The sequence below is a fragment of the Ornithorhynchus anatinus genome, chromosome 10 (genome assembly GCF_004115215.2).
Source record: "Ornithorhynchus anatinus isolate Pmale09 chromosome 10, mOrnAna1.pri.v4, whole genome shotgun sequence".
NCBI lineage: Eukaryota > Metazoa > Chordata > Mammalia > Monotremata > Ornithorhynchidae > Ornithorhynchus > Ornithorhynchus anatinus.
Genome location: NC_041737.1, coordinates 44,235,398 through 44,256,527, shown reverse-complemented (window position 1 = coordinate 44,256,527; position 21,130 = coordinate 44,235,398). Strand labels below are relative to the sequence as shown.

The 21,130-nt window shown below is 40.1% G+C and overlaps 1 long non-coding RNA gene across 1 annotated transcript in view; it reads right to left on the bottom strand.

Moving 5' to 3' along the window:
• LOC114814704 overlaps positions 1–19,620 on the bottom strand; it is a 43,317-nt gene extending 23,697 nt beyond the window's left edge. Inside the window, exon 1 of the long non-coding RNA XR_003762471.2 lies at positions 19,257–19,620. This is a non-coding gene — a long non-coding RNA (uncharacterized LOC114814704). The remainder of the gene's footprint in view (positions 1–19,256) is intronic.
• Positions 19,621–21,130: the final 1,510 nt, after the last annotated feature.

Here is a 21,130-nt window from a genome sequence, read left to right as displayed (position 1 = left end):
AATAGCATGGCTCAGTGGAAAAAGCCTGGGCTTGGGAGTCAGAGATCATGGGTTCTAATCCCTGCTCTGCCACTTGTCAGCTGTGTGACTTTGGGCAAGTCACTTAACTTTTCTGGGCTTCAGTTACCTCAACTGTAAAATGGGGATTAAGACTGTGAGCCCCATTTGGGACAACCTGATTACCTTGTATCCCCTCAGTGCATTGGCACTGCTTGGCACATAGTAAGCACTTAACAAATGCCATTATTATTATTATTATTATTTGAGTTTGGGAATAGAATATTTATCTAAATTATTAAAACATCTCCATTGCAGCCTTATGCGCTACAGTTCAGGAAAACCTCTAGGTTGTGTCCACTAGAATGACAACTAATGACACTCAAGAATAACAGACACCACACATATGAGATCTGATGCATTACTCTGGTCATACAATGTAATGTGATGGACTAAGTGTCAATTTAGGGAAGCACACCAAGGTCACTCCCACCAAAAACATTTCTCCCCTGAAGGTCTCATTCACTCTAAAGAGCCTTTGGGTACCCCTGGATCTCTCCGAACAGAGACACTACTTTCAGGTTGTGGAACCCAGTACAGGAATTGCAACAGAAGGAAGCTGAGTGTATGAAATAAAAATGGCTGACAGAAAGGCTACAGGTGCTGCACTTATATCAGACATTGGGCAGACCAGCTGAAAACCAGACTGCCTTGTATAAAAAAAGATGGTCACACTGGTGCTCACATAGGCAAAGTGAAGCAAAGATTTCAGTGGATTTGTAGTGAATGCCACCCACTCAGTCGGCCAACCCAATTACTTTCTTTCATCCATTAATTAATTAATTAATTAATTAATTAATTCATTAAGTCATATTTATTGAGCACTTACTGTGTGCAGAGCACTGTACTAAACACTTGGAAAATATGATTCAGCAATAAAGAGAGACAATCCCTGCCGACAAGGGCTTACAGTCTAGGGGGGGAAGACAGACATCAAAACAAGTAAACAGGCATCAATAGAGTCAACATAAATAAATTGAATTATAGACATATACACATCAAAACAAGTAAACAGGCATTAATATAAATAAATAAAATTATACATGTTTACATATATACACAAGTGCTGTGGGGTGAGGTAGGAGGGAGGAGAGACAAGAATGAGACCCACAGAGGATTAGCTTCAGAGAAACAAAGACTGTAAACTGGAGTATAGAGGGTGAAAAGTGTTGATTAAGTGCCTATATGACCATCATGCTCTGGAATGGAATTGATGATATGCAGCTTTTTGCACAGACAATCCTCACAAGGACAGAAATGGAGATTTCAGGAAAAGAAAAGTTGTCAAAAGAAATAGCTTTTCTTGCAGGAAGAACTCCTCTTAATGTCCTCACACAAAATCTTTCTCTTCTTCCCAATCTCTGTTCCCCTTCCTTCTTTTCTCTATCCCCTTCCATTCTTTCTCCTCCTCAGAATACTGCTTTACTGCCCAAACTGCCCCCCTCTCTCCTGCATTAAAAATGTTTCAGTCTCGAGGCTGGAATATCAAAACAAGCACAGAAAGGCATGTCCAGAATTGAATATTTCAGCATTTCTATTGTTCTCCTTGATTTTCAGCCATAGGGGAAATATAACGGATGTACTGTAGTTAAAAAATATGCTTCTGACAAGTATTTTTCGAAACCTACTTTATTACGTCAATTGGACACTAAATGTGCAGGGAGTGAGGCAAGGGCAACCAAGCATAACGTTATGTAGTTCACAATGAGTTGAATGCTCCCCTGACTATGATGCCCCTGGAGATAGGCAAGGAAGCCCACCCTCCGTCTGCTGCCCCATCTTCTTTTCTCCTCTCCAAACCAGTGGCAGAGAACTGATCCCAGAAATGATGTTTCCCTTAGCTGCCTGAAACACAACCTCCCTCTCCCCCCTTTCCCTTTCAGAGTAGAGACACTTATACATAGCCAGGTTGAGAGAGCACAGAAGTGGGAGTCCCAAGGACCTGGGTTCTAATCCTGCCTCTGCCTTGTGCCTGCTGTGTGACCTTGGGCAAGTCACTTAACTTCTCTGGGCCTCAGTGACCTCACCTGCAAAATGGGGTTTTAAACTGTGATCTCCATGTGGGATAGGGACTGTATCCAATGTGATCTACCCCAGTGTTTAGAATACTGCCTTATGCACAATAAGCACATAACAAATACCATTAGTAATATTATTATTATGAGAAATATGGTAAGGTTGAGCTTCTGGATTACCACAAATTATGTGGCTCCCATTTTATCCCATCCCCAACCCAGCCCTCTCCCTCTCCAAAAGCTGCCTACTTGACACAGCAGGGTCCAGTCAGATTTGGTAGAGTAGCTCTTCACAGTATGGGAGTGGGAAATTGGTCTTACCTTTGTAGTCCCATGAAAGAATTTAATGATGACAATAATAATAATAACAATAGTACTTGTTAAGCACTTACTATGTGCCAGACACTGTTCTAAGCACTGGGTTGGATACAAGCAAATCAGGTTGCACACAATCCCTGTCCCACAAGGGGCTCATGGTCTCAATGTCCATTTTACTTGAGGTAAATGAGGCACAGAAATGTTAAATGACTTGCCCAAGGTCACACAGCAGACAAGTGGTGGAGCCAGTATTAGAACCCATGGTCCTCTGATTCCCAGGCCCATGCTCTATTCACTATGCCATACTGATAAATACCATTAATAGTTACCATTACTAATATATTGCTACCTTTCCTTTCTCCATCTTTATCTTTCTTCCATCCTCTCCCTCTCCCTGTTTTCTCACTTCTTTTCTCTCTCTCTCTCTCTCACTCATACACACACACACACACACACACACACATACACACACACACACAAAATTAATATTTTCTGTTGCACTTTTCCCCATATAAAGAACCAATGATGCTCTACAGGGTCAAATTAGGAATGGCTCTACCATATTGGTGTGAAGAAGGCACTGTCAGAACAAAGACAGAAGGATAAATGCTCTCCTACCATTGCAGTATATGATTAAGTGGTAGGCAGTGAGATGAGTGATGGGCAATCGCACTCCTAGTATGAGATGATTAGATTCATCAATCAATGGTCTCTGCCTAAGTCTGTGAAACAGGAGGTGGAAGCCACCCATAGTGTGATTCCTCTGGTTTCTAAGTGTTGTGACTGAAAACAATAAAATGTATTTTCCCAGATGTTAGGTGAAGGGGATTTGTTAGACTGCATCTAAAGTAGGGCTATTGTCACTCAGTCAATCAGTGGTATTTACAGAGCACTTACTGTCTACAGAAGACTATACTAAGTGCTTAGGAGAGTACAATACCACACTCACGTTTCAGTCATGCAGAGAAGTCTTTTGACCACAATAAACTTCTTGTTATCAGTATTGTTATGTAGCAGTTAGGAAGTGCTATTGTGTTACTGTTTCAAGCCAACTAGAGGTGCAGTTTATAATTCACCTCATATCAGTTGATCAGTAGTATTTATTGAGTGCTTACCTGTGCAGAAGACTGTTCTACGTGTTTGGAAGAGTACAATATAACAGAGTTGATAGACATGCTTCCTACCCACAATGTGCTTACAATTTCATATTATTCAGATACACATGGCTTATGAATGCTACTTAATTTCAGAGCAATTTAACAAGGTCACTTTTTCAAACCCGGTAAATAAGAATAAGGCAGCATTCCTGAAAAGACAAAAACAATAAAGTCTTCACCCTCAATTTTTGAAGGAAGGACAACCTACTTTTTGTTGAAACGGATGAGTTTAATAATCATGGTATTGGTTAAGTGCTTACTATGTGCCAAGCACTGTACTAGAAGAAGCATGGGCCAGTGGATAGAGCACAGGCCTGTGAGTCAGAAGGTCATGGTTTCTAATGCCAGCTCCACCACTTGTCTGCTGTGCGACCTTGGGCGAGTCACTTAACTTCTTGGTGCCTCACTTCCCACATCTGTAAAATGACAATTAATACTGTGAGCCCTATGTTGGTCAGGAACTGTGTCCAACCCGATTATCTTGTCTCTAACCCAGTGCTTAGAACTGGGGAACTAAGTAAGCATATAGTAAGGCTTAACAAATACCATTATTATTATTATTATTAATACTAAGCACTGGGGTGAATATAAGATAATCAGGTCAGAAACACAGTCCCTGTCCCTCATAGTGCTCACAATCTAAGTGGGTGGGAGAACAGATTTTGTATTTGATATCCTTTTATGTAGATCAGTGTCTTTGTCGCTGACGAATTTGTGTTTACTCGGTTTATGTATGTATTGCTAAATTAATATTTTCCTAGTCATTTGTTTATACCAAACAGCTCTGAAATGTTTTATTTGTAGCAGCTGAGTAGTTTTAATAATGTTCTCTCCAGTATATGTCAGTTCTATATTCAGAAGGGAATATATGAAAAGAAAGAGAGGAAGAAATATTGATTAAATACTAATTAAATTATTATTCAATGACTAATATCTTGAATCTTCTTAATACTGTATCCATGGCTAGAATGTGGTGGGTCAAAATAATTTATCCCACATTCCAGAGATTTGTGTCTCCATTTTAGAAATTTCTCCAAGACTACATATCTGTACTCTGTAGAATTCAAGCATCTCCAGGAAACCCAGCGGAAAACCAGTCAACCTGCTCAGGTCCACACAAGCAGAAAGAAGTGGAAAGCCGAGGTAATTACCTACACTGTCTAGGGGGGTGAAAACCTACTGGTGGAGAAAAACAGAATTGAGGGCTAGAAGGCTCACTTCCTCCATGAGGCCTTCCCAGACTAAGCCCCCCTTTTCCTCAGCTCCCCTTCCCCTCCCCATCACTTCAACTCACTCCCTTTGCTCTACCCCCTGACCCCATAGCACCTGCCTACTACATGTTTTGTACTCTCCCATGTGCCTAGAACAGGGCTGTGCACTGCATTGGTACTCAATAAATACTACTGATTGATAGACTGAAATTAGCATTCCAGGATTTTCCAGTCCCCAATCCTGTGGCTTTACTCCACTGCTGACCTAGGGATATTCAAGGCAATCCCCAACGCAGTAGTAAAGAGATGATATTCCTACCTTGGGGAGTATTGTCCTCCAGAAAGAAAGGTGGACAGATGACTAAGTGCCCCATGTGGGACAGGGACTGTGATGGACCTGATTATCTTGTATCTACTCCAGAGTTTAGTACAGTGCTTGGCACATAGTAAGTGCTTAAATACCACAATCATTGCTATTACTATTATTATTACTATTACTCACTCACTGGGGTCCCAGAGGGGATGATTAAAGGGAACGAAGATGAGACTTTGATGCCCAAGGACCCTATTATACCTTTGCAACCCCAAGAATGTGCTCTTCATTTCTCCTCACCATCAACTTGCCTCCTACTCAAATTGTTACCTCCATTTACCAGCTGAAGACAATATGGCAGCCATGGGAGGAGGCAGAACCATTTCCAACCTTGCATTGGAGCCTACAACCAATTTTTTCTGTCTCAAGCTAGACCCAGATTTAATTCTCCCCCTCCCACTGTCACCCCTGTCTCGATCTTTAAGAACTTTGGAAGGAGTGTCTTCTATTCCACTTGGGCTCACTAACCCTAAACTACTCCAATATGCTCTTGGTCTATGGTATAAAGCAATACACTCATCCTTTAAACTAGATTTTTATTCTCATTCATTCTGCTACTTTATATAGAATGTTTAAACCTTTGCTCCTGCACTCCACAAAAACTTAGAAAGGTGATACAAGACCTGGATAAAACAAATTTAGCCTAGTAATTATCCTGTTTCAGGTTTACTGATCTCTGGAGTAACTTTTCAAGTTGCAATTCTTTTCAGCCTTCTGCTGTACTCAGACACTGAAACAAGTTAGTCATGGGTCTGGTTGCAGTCTTCTAGCAGAAACCAAGATTTTTTCCTGTTCTCCCCTGCTATGAAGAGAAGTGATTTGCAATCTCCGCTGCTTGTGTTTGGCTTAGACTCTCCATCCTGACCTTGGCTTAAAGCACTTGTTGTATCATCCTGGCATCTCTGGAAAAATTCCTCCCTTTTCCATGCTTCTTTGGTCATTTTCTTGTTTATTTCCACCCAAACGCTACAGCTCTTGCTCTATTTTTCTCCCTGATTTTTCTCTTCAGCACCTTTCTGCTGCTGTTTCCACAGAATATCAGATATCATTATGTCATCTGGCAGTCAATTTGTATGTGCACCTGAACCCATTACACTTGAAAGAACTTTGCAATTAATACCAAATTACACCGACAGACTGCTATTAAACATATTTACTCAACAGAAACCTGTCTGAATGCATTCATCCTCAAAGAATTCAACCTTCATTTTGCCACACTCCTACGCTGAGAAAATGTATTTTTCTTCAATTGAGAGATTTTGATTTTTCTTCAAATAATTCTAAAGAAAGTTATTTTAGAAATTTGCTTCTCCATTAGCAGTGAACTAAAAATCAAACTATTCAATTCTTCTATTTAAGGCCAGAATGATATTTCCCCTATCTATATACTGTCATTTCCAAATTATCTATGTATTGTTGCACAAAGTTCCTGGGGTCAGTCTAGCAGCGTGTCTTAATGAATAAAGCATGGACCTGGGACTCAGAAGACCTGAGTTCTAATCCTGGCTCTGCCACATGTCTGCTGTGTGATCTTAGGCAGGTCAGTTCTCTGGGCCTCAATTACCTCATCTGTAAAATGGGGATTAAGACTATGAGCCTCATGTGGAACAAGGACTGTGCCCAACTTGATTAACCTGATCTGACCTACTCCAGTGCTTTTAAAACAGTGCTTGGCACATAGCATTAACAAGTATCACTATCATTATTATTATTTTCATTATTATTATTATTAGTGACTACCTCCAAGGAAGCTCATTTACCCAGCTATTAGTAGATGTCATTGTCATTGTGTTAAGTTGCTGTTTTAGTATGCTTCTTGAGCATAAGGATGTGTCAACAAGTTTCTTGTATTGTTCTCTCTCAAGCAGTAGCACAGTAAATGCTCAATAATACCGTTGATTGACTGATAGGAGAACTGGCAGCCATAATGGCTGGCAGCGGAAATCAGTCTTCCCCCTGAGGGCTCATGTTAGAACTGGGCATAATAAGAAAGCTCCCTCACCCTACTTCTTCTCATGGTCCTGCCCTTTCTCCCCTCCATCCAGTGTTTAGGTAAAAAGTAAGCAATACTTTCTCTCTCAGTCTGTGAGCCCACCAGAATGAGTTTGGCAAACTAGTTACATCCACCTTATTGCAAAGTGAGAGGGGAAAATTGGTTCCAAATACATAATTGGTTCTAAATACATCTTTTACTCTAGTTATGACAATCTACCTATCTACTGAAGGTATGCCCTTCAGGTTTTATAGTTTTTTGGATCAGTTCAATTATTGCCAAAGATAGGAGGCAGTGTGGAAAGGGAGTGGAGCTGGAAGACTAGAACTTGTATTCTAGTGTTGGCTTGGTCACTTGCCTGCTGTGTGATGTTGGGCAAATCATTTAACCTCTCTGTGGCTAAATTTGCTCATCTGGAAAATGAAGATTAAAATGTCCGTTCTCCTTTCCTGTGCATTCTGGGTGGGGCAAGGACTGTATCTAATTTGATAACCTTTTGTCAACCCAGATATTTAGCATGCCATTACTTAAGGCCCTAATAAAGACCTGACCTCTTATCTTTCTTCCTACCTGCCCTTCAACTTTTTCATCTCATTTCCAACCCCTCCAATATCCCTAGCAGAAGTGTCTATCACAGAGACTCCCAGGCTAACAAAATATTATTACTGCAACACAGTCAACACCTAATGAAGTCTGCCTGTCTGTCTTCAATAGAACAGCTTTCAGGCTTTCAGACAATCTAGATAAACAACACTATTTAGCAGAGATACCCATTGTTAAGAAATAAGGAATTTCAGGAGTCCTTCTTTAACTCTGTGTGCTTTGCACAGGGATGACCTGAAAATTTTTCAAGAACAAGCAAAAAGGCTATGTAAAAAGCCATTGTAATCTCTTTTGATTTAGCAAATAGTTCCTTAACAGGTCATCCCGAATGCATCCAGTTCTTCCATAATGTGTGTTTTCATTACATGTTTTGATTAGCATGCTGCTTAGAGAATTAGAAAACATTTTTCCCACAATACAACCCTTGCTGGACTTGCTATGATGTGATCAGAAGAAACTTCTGATGGATGTAGTCAAGGTGTTTATACAGATAAGTTACTATTACATGAGTTTTCCTTGCAAGCACCCAAAGCTCAAGTAACAGGAGAACTGAAAGTTCAAAATTGCTTTTCCAGAAGCTGGTTTAGTTTACTTTTTCCTTATAAGTCTTTTCTTGAATTTGTTGTTTACTGGAGAGTTTTTCCTCTTGTTTCTCTATAGCTGGTTTCATCTTCCTAAGGAAAGGTGCAACCTTTAACTGTGCCATATCTCAAATAGTTGAATATGTAGCTATGTTGCAAGGTTAATTTATAGTTAGAAATTGACCTTCTAGTGTATTTGGTTGTTTAAAAATCAGACTAGTACTGAAATGGCACTCTTCCTCTAATTCAGGAGGAAAAATACAAGATTTATAGGTCTCCAAAGTGAATCCCTACAGTACTTGGAGTTGACTTGATTCACTGATTTCCCAATTACCCATTTTTTTTTAATACATGGCATGATATCCATTTTCCTTGCAAATGTGCTCAATGACAATTCATTGAAAACTTTATGAAATGTCAATATGTTTTATGACCCACTGTATTCTCTGTATTTAAAATTCAGTCATTGAAGAATGGAATTAGGTTGGCTTGGTATGGCAGTTCTTTAATAAACTAGAGCTATGAATTGGTGTTAGACACTTGCTCTCAAATTTTCACCTAAGGACAAGGTTGCTTGGGTCACACCTAAAATCCATCTATAGGTCTTGTTGTCCTGCCTGTTGAAATTTACAGCCTACTGACTCCTTATTCATAGGTTCCGGCCTTCAATTCCAGACAAACAAACCTGTGCACTACCTCCTTAGGCTCAGTACTCAGTGCACACAAGTTCTTAGTAGAGTGCTCTGCAAATAGTAAGTGCTTGATAAATATCATAGATTGGTTGATGTTTGCATACATGTTGTTTTTAAAAGGTGAACCAATAATATGCAGGCATTTATTCAGTCATTGGGGAACTGGCTGACTACATCTGCTCTCCACCCATCCTTCCACTTAATCAATCAGAGATACAACCCAAAATTCAGCCTGTGGAAATTTCACAGAGATTTGTAATGTTTCTTGGGATTGAGGGAAACATCTAGGTCCTAAATGCATAACGCTCGTGACAAATAGCACATTTTATAGGATGAAATAGTAATGATTAATAAACCAGTGGACGCTTGCCAGTTATTATTTGCATGGAGTTTCATCTCAGTGCTGATTCATGTGGAGATCAATATTAACTACTTTGGATTTATTTACATAGGAAGCATCTCATGACCTCAAACTCTTTAACCCAGATTATGCTGAGGGAAATATATAAACATGAGGTTACGAAGTATTGGCTATTCCTTTGGGAGGAAAAGGGGATGGTCAATGCCAAAGCTGCTGCTTGGGAAACAAAAATGACACCACGAAGCAGGAGCATGGGCCTGGGAGCCAGAAGGACCTGGGTTCTAATCCCAGATCTGCCACTTGTCTGCTGTGTGACCTTGGACAAGTCACTTAACTTCTTAGAACCCACGTCTTTTGACTTGCAGTCCTGTGCTCCATCCTCTACTTTCTCACTAGGCCACGCTGCTCCCTCAGTGATGATACAAGACAAGTTGGACATAGTCCCTGTCTCACATGGGGCTCACAATCTAAGTAGGAGGGAGTAGGATTTAATCTCCTTTTTACAGATGAGGTAACTGAGGCACAGGGAAATTAAGTGACATCCAAGGTCACACCACAAATAAATCGCGGAACTGGAATTAGAACCCGGGTCATCTGACTCCCAGGCTTCTGCTCTTTCAGTTAGGCCATGTTATGACCCACTGTATTCTCTGTATGCTTCTATTATGAGAAGCAGCGTGGCTCAGTGGAAAGAGCACGGGCTTTGGAGTCAGGGCTCATGAGTTCGAATCCCAGCTCTGCCACTTGTCGGCTGTGTGACTGTGGGCAAGTCACTTAACTTCTCTGTGCCTCAGTTCCCTCATCTGTAAAATGGGGATTAAGACTGTGAGCCCCACGTCGGACAACCTGATTCCCCTATGTCTACCCCAGCGCTTAGAACAGTGCTCGGCACATAGTAAGCGCTTAACAAATACCAACATTATTATTATTATTATTATTATGTTGCCTCCCTTGCAGCACTATGTACAATTCTTACATACTCTATTAATTCCTCCTTACCAAAATTTACTTATTTGTCTCTTCTGCTTGGGATCACGTTAACTAGCTATTTGATACAGTGCCCTGAACACAGTAGGAATTCAATAAGTATTATTAATTGATTTGTCTGGCAGATTTGAGCACTGAGGGAGTTCTGGCAGATCTGAGCACAGAGAAGCAAGGAATTGAGTGATGGGTTGCGTTTGGGAAAGACACAAGGAAGGTATACTTAAAAAGTTAGTTTAGGAAGCCCATGGATTTGCTCCCTTTATTCACTCCTCCCTCAGCCCCACAATACTTATCGATGCAAATTTAATATATTTATTTATATATCAGCCTTGCCCACTCATTGTAAGCAGGGAACGTGACTACCAACTCTGTTATATTGTATTCTCCCAAGTGCTTAGAACAGTGCTCAGCCACATTAGGTGCTCAGTACATATCACTCATTGACTGAAACTGGGATGGAATTGGAAAGAAGAATGGAAAGGTTAGAGGTAGACAACTGGAGAAGACTCTTGGAGCCAATGACTAGGCATTTTTGTTTTATGTGAGAAGAAATGAGCTAATAGAGGCTCTGAAGTGCTATGGATTTTTTTTTAAAAAAAAGATAAAACAGGCCATTGGATAAGGTTAAATTGGAACACATCAGTTTACATAACATCAACACATCACATCATAACCATAAGTATTATTGTTGTTACCTGTAAATCATATTTTCACTATATTGAGGCTATTAAGGGGAGAAAATTTAAGAAACATAAATCATTTTTTTAAAGAGTTGCTGACTGATTTGCTCCTGCAGAGTTGGGAAGGGTGAATAATGATAATAACAATGATAATAGTTAGATAATCCTTGTCCCATGTGGGGCCCACAGTCTTGGGCTCACAGTCTTAATCTCCATTTTACAGATGAGGTACCTGAGGTACAGGGAAGTTGAGTGACTTTGCCCAGGGTCATACAGCAGAGAAGTGGCACAGCAGGGATCAGAACCCAGATCCTTCTGACTCTCAGGCCCATGATCTATTAGGCCATGCTGCTTCCCCTAACATAAATTCTCGGGGGTTTTTAATGTAAATTGTTTACTTGTGGGTATTTCGTCATTTTGCTGATTCCAATCTGATTCTGCAGAACGTCTCCAGAATTATTACAAAATCCAGAATGTGGAGAAACATCCTGCATATTTTCTCCATGAAATAATTGTTGCACAGGCTAGATCAGATGCAGCATCTCTACAGTTAACCTTCCTCATGGTTGAAATGTCTTTTATACATTCATTCATTTTGCCTCCACTTCAAACACAAAGGAATCAATTTGCAACTCATCCTTCTTGTTAAATAACTCTCATCTTCAAAACATTTTTCTGCAGAGCATTTCTTTGTCTCCAGAAATTTTCCCTACTTATTCACTCTAAGATGCCTCTGTATATAAAATCACGGCTTTAGAAAAACAAACGTAATTTGTATTTGTCAACTTTTTCTCTTTCTGCTTCTGGCCTCTTCCGGCTCCAGTAGAAGAGAGATCCACACTGATGCCAGCGATTCATTATAATGTGCAAATGGTTATGTGTCAGGGGGTATGTGTGTTTTTGTGTTCCAAGTTAGGTTTGTGAATAGAGCACAGGCCTGGGAGTCAGGAGGACCTGGGTACTAATTCCAGTTCCTCCACTTACCTGCTGTGTGATGTTGGGCAAGTCACTTTACTTCTCTGTGCCTCAGTTTCCTTAAGTTTAAATGGGGACTGACTGGGAGTCCCATGTGGGACAAGGACTGGGTTCAACCTGATTAACTTGTATCTACCCCAGACCTTAGGACAGTGCCTGGCACATAGTAAGTGCTCTACAAATGCCATTAAAAAAAATCAAACACCTATATTTGAAATGGGATAATGTTAGAGAAAGGAGGAGAGGGCATGGATTAATTGATCCCTTGTTGTCCTAACAGTTTATTCATTCATTCATTCATATTTACTGAGTGCTTACTGTGTGTAAAGCATTATACTAAGGACTTGGGAGAGTACAATATAACAACAAATAGGTACATTCCTGCTCACAACGAGCTCATGGTTTATTCCTTGCCAATCAGGTTAAACCACTCCCTACTCCTTTTCAATTCTAAAAATACAAAATGAAATATTCTATTTTTATTAAACTATCTATTTAAGGCAATCAGTGTGGCCTAGTGGAAAGAACATGGGTCTGGGAGTCAGAGGACCTGGGTTCTAATTGGCCTCCTCTACCCATCCTCTGTGTGACCTTGGGCAAATCACTTAACTTCTCTATGCCTCTAGTTTCCTCATCTGTAAAATGTGGACTTAATGCTTGTTCTCCTGCCTACTTACTGTGAACCCCATATGAACCAGGGCCTGTGTCTGACCAGATTAATTTGTACCAATCCCAGAGTTTAGAACAGTGATTAACATATAATAAGTGCTTAATAAGCATAATAATAATAATAATATCATTGGGTCCCAAGGTAATCTGACTTGATTACCTTGTATATATCTCAGTGCTTAGTACAGAGCTTGGCACATAATAGGTGCTTAATGCCATCATTATTATTATTATTATCAATAACAACCCTACTTTTATTAAAGGTGTTGCTCCATGAGCTTATTATTATATACACTTGGGGAATTAACATGACATTTCAGTTAAGTATCCCATGAAACTTCTTTACAGAGGCAAAAACCTTAGGTTCTAATATTCAGTTAGGGAAATTGTTTTGCACTTAGAAAGTTGACAATTGACAAAAGTACAGCTGTCATAATCTTGGCAATTATTTGGCAGCTCCTGACCTATCAGAGAAGGGCACTGTCATTCCCAGTTGGATTTCCCATACATGAGAGGAAATAAAGAAGAAGAACTGAAGCACTTAGCAGCTTTGATTCCATTCACCTGAAAAGAAAGCTATAACCTAGTAGTATAACAATCTACTGATTATAAACAATTTCCTTATTGAAACTACCCCAAGGCTCCACAAAGAAATAGAATATTTCCAAGGGGGACAACATTACTTCTGAATTACTGGGATTAGATTCCCTTTAAAAACATGAGTAGCCTTCCTCTCTGGGCAGGCAGAAACATAATTTCTAAATGCAGTCCAGTAAAGTGCAGGTGTGGTGGCATCCTCATAAATGCAGTTGCAATGTCCAGTGAAATCCACAAAGGCAACAAATGAAATTCAGGCCAATTAATGAGTGTACAAGTTTACAGTAAATCATGCTAGCATATTATGGATATCTGATGCCCTGAAATACATTTTGGCTTTAATAATCTAGATATTTCAGGCTAACCTTGTCTCATAAGCCTATATCTTTGACATTATTCAACTCATTTCTTTCATTTCACACTCATATTCAAACTGTCACAAAATTCAGCCTTCACAACATTGGTAAAATCTGCCCTTTCCTCTCCATCCAAACTGCTACCATCTTAATCCAAGCATTATCCTATCCTGCATTGATTACTGCACCAATCTCTTTGCTGACCTCCCTGCCTCTTGTCTCTCCCCACTTGGTCCACACTTACCTCTGCTCCTGAGATTGATTTTCTACAAGTTGTTCAGTCCATGTTTCCCCATTCCTGAAGAACTGCCAGTGGTTGCCCATCCACCTCCTCATCAAACTAACTCCTTACCTTTGGCTTTAAAGCACTCAATCACCTTGACCCCTCCTACCTCACCTTGCTAGGTTCCTACTGCAACCCAGTCCACACACTTTGCTCTGCTAATGCCAACCTACTCACTGTATCTCAATCTCTTCTATCTCGCTGCCAACCTCTTGCACACATCCTGCTTCTGGCCCAGAACTCCCTCCCCCATCATATCCAAAAGACGAACTTTCTTCCCAACTTCAAAGCTTTATTAAAAGCACATCTCCTCCAAGAGGCCTTCCCCACCAAGCCCTCATTTCCTTTTCTCCCTCTCCCTTTTGAATTACCTGGCACTTGCACTTGTACCCTTTTTTCTCCCTACCCTCAGCCTCACAGCACTTACGTACCTATCTGTAATTCATTTATTTATATTAATGTCTGTGGGAGTTCAGCAAAGAGGTGCCTGAAGTTCTTGAGTGCCATCAATTGTCACCCTTTGTAGAAGAAAAAGTCAGAAATAATAGCTGGGACAGCCATAAGTATTAGGATGGATGTCCAGAAAGGCAATCATCAGACCGTTACTCTAAGCAACCTGTTGCCACTGTCAAAGACAGAACACCTAGTGGAAAGAACACAGTCCTGGGAGTCAGAAGGACTTGGGTTCTAATCCCACCTCCATCACTTGTCTGGTGTATGATCTGGGCAAGGCACTTCACTTCTCTGTGCCTCAGTTCTCTCCTCTATAAAATGGGGATTAAGCCCTACGTGGGACAGCATCTGTTGCCGACTTGTTCATCCCAAGCGCTTAGTACAGTGCTCTGCACATAGTAAGCGCTCAATAAATACTATTGAATTGAACTGTGACCAACAAGATGTGCTTGTATCTACCCCAGAGCTTAGTATAGTGCCTCGTGCATAGCAAGCATTTACCAAATACTAAAATTATTATTACTCTCATTACTGGACTTATATGGTAATTAGTCTGACCCAGGAAATGGTTTTGCTGATGGGTAACAGTATGTTCTTTTACCAGTTTGGCTCTGCTACTGAACATTTTAAGCAGATGCCTTCTATTGTGCATAATCAGATCTGATGGACTCCATTTTCTTTTGGGAGACATAGTCTGGAGGTTCTATAAAGCCTTAATATGATCAAGTGGCAAGAAGTTTCAGAACAAATCTAGACATGTAAGGAGTATGAGGTGAAAAGCTAACCCCAATTTTTTTTTCTATATGATTTTTGGGGGGGAGAAAGTAATGGTGACAAATTTCAATACAGCATTATTTTTCACTAAATAAAAAGGATCACTATGAAACAAACCCTGCTCATTTGACCCATCTATTTAGGCTTAAAAAAGCCTTGGTTCATAAATGTTTATATCCCAGTGGAGCTCTTGAGTTTGGATTGTTATTTGCCCTACTGGGAGAATTTAAGATTTTTTGATATAGACTATAAACTCACTGTGGGTTTGGTGAATGGGTCTACCAAATCTGTTCCGGTGTGGGCAGGGATTATCTCTCTTTATTGCTGAACTGTACTTTCCAAGCGCTTAATACAGTGCTCTGCACACAGTAAGCATTCAATAAATACCACTGATTGATTGATATAAACAGAGCTTAACTTTGCTGATCACCATACTGCAAATTGAGCAGAAGAATCATTCAGCTTTAAAGGGGAAGGAAATTCCCATCTTTATGAAGTTACTTCTTTTTTAAATGATATTTGTTAAATGCCTATGATGCATTTCTAAGCACTGGAGTTGTTATAAAGTAATTAGGTTGGACACAGTCCATGTCCCACTTGGGGCTTACAGTTTTAATTCCCTAAATTGACGTTACTTAGATTAGCTGTGGCCCTTGCTCTTATTGATAGGCATAACTCTAGCTCACGATCTTGGAGGGTTCCTTTTTCAGCCTCTAGGAAAGTGTTAGAAGGCATTGCTTTGGCTCCAGGTTCATGGAAGAGATTTTCAGTACTCCCACACTGAATTTGTATTAGTTAAAATGAGCTTGCCTAAAATCATTCTGTGTTGCTGCCATAGGAAATCTTCCCAACTGCAGTGGAAAATTTTCCAACAGCACTGCTAGCCATATAGTCAACTTCTCTGAAGAATTGGGAGCAGATGGATGCTGCCAACAATCATTCATTGACAATGTATGGGGGTCCTTGGAAAAGAACCTCCCCAAAGAATCAGTGCCCCAGTGCTTAGCACAGTGCCTGGCACATAGTAGTGCTTAAAAAAATACAATTAAAAAAAATCAGTGTCCCAGTATAGCTGCCCAAAGGACAAGCACCTCCTTCAAGAGGCCTTCCCAGGCTAAGCCTCAGTTTTCCTTATCTACCACTCCTTTCTGCGTTGCCCTCAGTCCCTCTATTTCTCTCCCCCCAACCCTCACCCTGGCCCCTAGCCCCACAACACTTATGTATATACCTGTAATTTTATTTATTTGTATTGATGTCTGTCTCCCCCCATCTAGACTATGAGCTTGTTGTGGACAGGAAATGTCAATGTTTATTGCTGCATTGTACTTTCCTATGTGGTTAGTACAGAGCTCTACACACAGTATTTAAGCACTTAATTAAATACCACTGAATGACTGAACGAAGGAACAAGCAGAGGTGTCAAGGGGTCAGAAACAATGCTATTTACTGGAAACAGGAATGTGAGCATCACAATCCCTCACTTGCACTCACAGCCAGGGTTCCCCTCAACCCAGGAGGGAGGGAGGCCTTTGGTGGGGTGGAGAGACCACCAGTATTCCCACCTAATTCCTCTTTCACACCTTGCAACATTCCATGACCTTCCCAGATTCTGCTTCAGGGGAATATTTCCTCACTTTCATCACTTTGGGGCTGTCTGTGATGCTCTACATTTTGGGATGTTCCCTAGTTGAGCCTTTATGCAGTGCTTGCAAGAGGTCAGTTTGGTAGTCATGACCTATGTACCTGTAATACCCCGTATCCAATCATCCAGAGAAGTGGAGAGGTCTTCTTGTCTCTCTCTGATTGCTGCTCTTAGTTGTTCCCAGCACTACCACTGTTCTTTTGCATTTGTGGTTTCACGTCTTTTCAGGAAATAATGGGTTCATGTTGTTCTTGTTGCTGTCCTTTGCTGCTGCCAATGCCAGTTCCGATTCCATCATGCTGCACTGTGTTCGCCACCATGCATCTGCCCCTAACTCACCCACCCACCCTCCACCTGTTCCTTCTTGTATTGTCCCACGTACATTACAATTTGACTACCACAAACTTTATATATATTGGCCACATCGGCCCCTACCTCAATTGCCAGCCATCCTAAAAGGAGTTCTACAGTTGCTAGGTTTTGCATACTTTATCTTTACCTTCTCCCCAGGTTCAACTTTCTCCATTTCCAATCAGGGGAGAAGCTTTGTGAGATTTTCAGAATTAACATTCCCGCTCTAGTAGAGCTCTGAAATATGGTTTGTTCTTCTAAATGCAAGATGCAGTAAGCCATTGCGTGAATGGGGTAAATCAGGGAAGACTTCATGGATGAATGGATTTCAATAAAATTGGAGGTGGCCTGTCCTTTGTTGATTATACTCTTTCTATTCCTTTTCACTCACCCTCCATTCCTGGGGAAATTACCCTGAGCCTAACAAAGAGTTTATAAAAGCTACAGTGGCTCAAGCCCTCGATTAGAAAAGCAGTATCATAAGGGAGCTAGTATAACACCAACAAAAAAAAATTTTAAACATCCGAAAAAAAGGAATTTGAGCTTTGTGTATTATGCAGAAGAAAATGTTTCAAATTAGCAGTATATTAACAAAGTTTTCAATAGGTTTCTATTTTGGGGATTGGGATGAAAGGAGTCATAATTACATGAACATGATATTTTAATTGGCTTAGATGTGTGTCCATACAAATATGTAGCAGTGGCACCTTTACCTGGGGTGAAACTAATAAAGATTTAATATATTCCAAAGTGACATAACCTTTTCAAGACAGAGCCTCTTTTGATCTTAATGCTTGCTGACAGTCTATTTTGGCAATTACTTTTTAAAGGTCTGTTTCTCTTCATTTTATTAGCACATGGCAATGCCAAGCCTAAAGGCATCCTATTACAGAATTAAATGATGAAATACTGCAGGAAATGAAGCTGGCTGAATGAAAAGGATGGAAATAATAGAAATGATACCTTTAGAGTGAAATATTTCAAAAGAGAAACTCTTAATGCTGCAATTGCTAATGGTACTTTATTGACAACCCAGGTTCTTTCATTTACTTCTTCTATTTCCTCTAAATGATAGGATAAAAGTGGTGACTAAATACGAGAGAGAAAACATTACCCCACAAAAGAAGATAAGATCATTGCATCCTGTTTCTGGATCAGACCAATCGTCTCACTTGGCCCAGGGGTTCTATCTGACAATGGCAACAGGAGAAAAGGAAAACATCCTTGACCTTTTTGAGCCTGAATATGTCTCATCTGATAACCTTTTATTTAATGCTATATTATACTCCTCCAAGTGCTTAGTACAGTGCTCTGCAAAAAGTGCTCAGTAAATATGATTGAAGGAATGAATGACTACAACACGTACCACACAGTAGGCATTTATTAAATATCATAATTAAGATCATCACTATCTAAGGGAATGAAAGAATTGGACCATATCTAAAGTAAAACAGGTAGGGATCAAGTAAGAATCATAATAAGAGTCATAATTGTGGTATTTGTTAAGTACTTACTATGCACTGTACTAAGTGTTGGGGTAAATACAAGATAATTGGGTCCCATATGGGGCTCATGATCTGTAGGAGGGAGAACAGGTATTGAATCCCCATTTTGCAGATGAGGGAACTGAGGCACAGAGATATTATATGCCTTTCATGAGGTCACACAGCAAACAAACAGCAGAGCTGGGATTCGAACCCAGTTCCTCTGACTCCTGAGCCTGTGATCTTTCCACTAGGCCATGCTGCTTCTCAAAATAAAATGGAAAACACATCTCAAAAGCATTTAGAACTATCAGGAGATAAAACACTAAGACCCATAATGAACCCTATGAAAGTCTGGTGGGGAGAGGGAAATTTGGTGGCTTGTTCAAAGTCGTGTCTATGTTTGGGAGGAAGAGGAATGAATGTGCAATGATTGTATATTGCTTTTCTCCTTTTCCTCATCTTGTAGTGTACGCTCCTAAGCATTTAGCACAATGTTCTGCACAGAGTAAGTGCTTAATAAATACCACTGAGTGGTTGATTACACTAACTTTTCTAAAAGCAGGCTCTGAGTCTAATCTTCAAAGAGAGTCTCTAACTTTGTAGATGTTGGCTGATGGAAAAAATAAAAAGAAAAGTCTTACCTGTCTTGAATCAGTCATAATTATATGTACCTGGATAAAGTAAAACGTTTACAAAGAAACTCTTGCTGTTGCTGCTGTGGCTGCTGAAGATGGTGATGAAGATGATGACAGCAATGTCTGCGATAACTGGATAATTGCTAGCAAGGTTCTGGGCAATCCATGGGCTCCAAAAAAATTCCTGATGATGTTCAGTTTCTCTGAGGAATATTGTCTTGTCTTATGCCGTCGAGTCATCTCCGACCCATAGTAACGCCATGGACATATTTCTTCTGGAACTTCCCACCTGCATTTGCAATTGTTCTGGTAGTGTATCCATAGAGTTTTCTTAGTAAAAATATGGAAGTGGTTTACAGTTGCCTCCTTCTGCTCAGTAAACTTGAATCTCTGCCCTCAACTTTCTCCCATGCCGCTGCTGCCCAGCACAGGGATATCTGAAATTCAGAAAGAAAGCCACTAAAGTTTGGTATTTTTATTTGTCTTAACCCTTCCTCTATCTTGAGAAATATATAACCAGTAAAATAATGATTCAAGATAGAAATGAATTAGGCATACTGGGCAAAGAATGGTCAGTCTACTGCAAAATACAGAGAGGTGTGATTTTCTTCTCTTTGGGTTTTTACATGTTCTAGAGGATCCTTGGTTTTAGTATAACATAAAAAATATTTTCCAGTACTAATGGGAGGCTCTGAGGGAATAGAATACTCTTTAGGAATATTGATAGTAGGTAAAGAACAATAAGACTTCCTGCAGAAGAAAGGAGGGACAAAGATGAAGAAATACATTAGATTTCAAAGAGGTTCATATATTCTAATTACTTGGATCTTTGAAATTTAGTGAATTCTACCTGTTTAACAAAATAGACCCTAGTGAACAATTGACTTTAACTTATCACATTTCTTAATTTTTAAGTAGTACCAAGGAATCAAAAACTTGCCTGACAGATGTTTATAGAAACAACCAATTTCCTGTGAGTAGAAGACTATACTAAGCACTTGCTTAGTATACTTAGTATACTAAGTGTACTCTGGTCATGTAGAAGGTATCTTTCTAAATCATTCCGGTCCTACTAAAACCACATTTCCTATAGGAGGTCCTTCCTAACTAACTTCTCAACTCCCCATTCTATTCTTCCACCACTTTACATTACCTGCGTACATGCGCTGTAACCCCTAAGCATTTTGATACCCCACGCCAGTCCCACAGCCCTTATGCAGATATCCTTATTCTCTGTTGCTTCCCTATATCAAAGGTGATCTTTGAGAGAGTAGTTTCTGTGGAGTGATGGGGATGAAGCCAGATTGGAAGCTGGATTCTAAAGTAAGGTGGAAGGAGAAGGACAATTATTAATCAATCAATCATACTTACTGAGCACTTACTGTGTGAAGAGCACTGTACTAAGCACTTGGGAAGAGTATAACAGAGCTGGTAGACATGTTACCTGTACCCAAGGAGCCTACAGTCTATTAAACAAAAGGAGTCATCTGTGCTGCTAAATAAGCAGAATCTGAACGTGTCCTAGATAAATCCGAGGAAGAAAGGGAGAGTGAGGCTCAGGAAAATTTCTATTTCAGTCACTCCTTAGGTTAAAAAAAAAATAGCAAAGTAGCCAAACTGACATTTGAGACCAGAGCAGACAAGTCAACTAGGGCAAGGCATGACAGGAGGCTTAATTTGAGTGATGATAAATCACTTGCCCAAGATGTTGTCCTTCAAGGCCAGGGAGAGTAACAGCCATCTTCCACAACACTATCCTGATCGTTGACTGGGAAGACTGTGTGACAGGATCGAAAAGAGCTCTTATTAAAAGTCCAGAGGTTCCCCGATAAAAGGTTTGAATAAAAGGAATAAAATATCCCCAAGTAATAGAAAATACT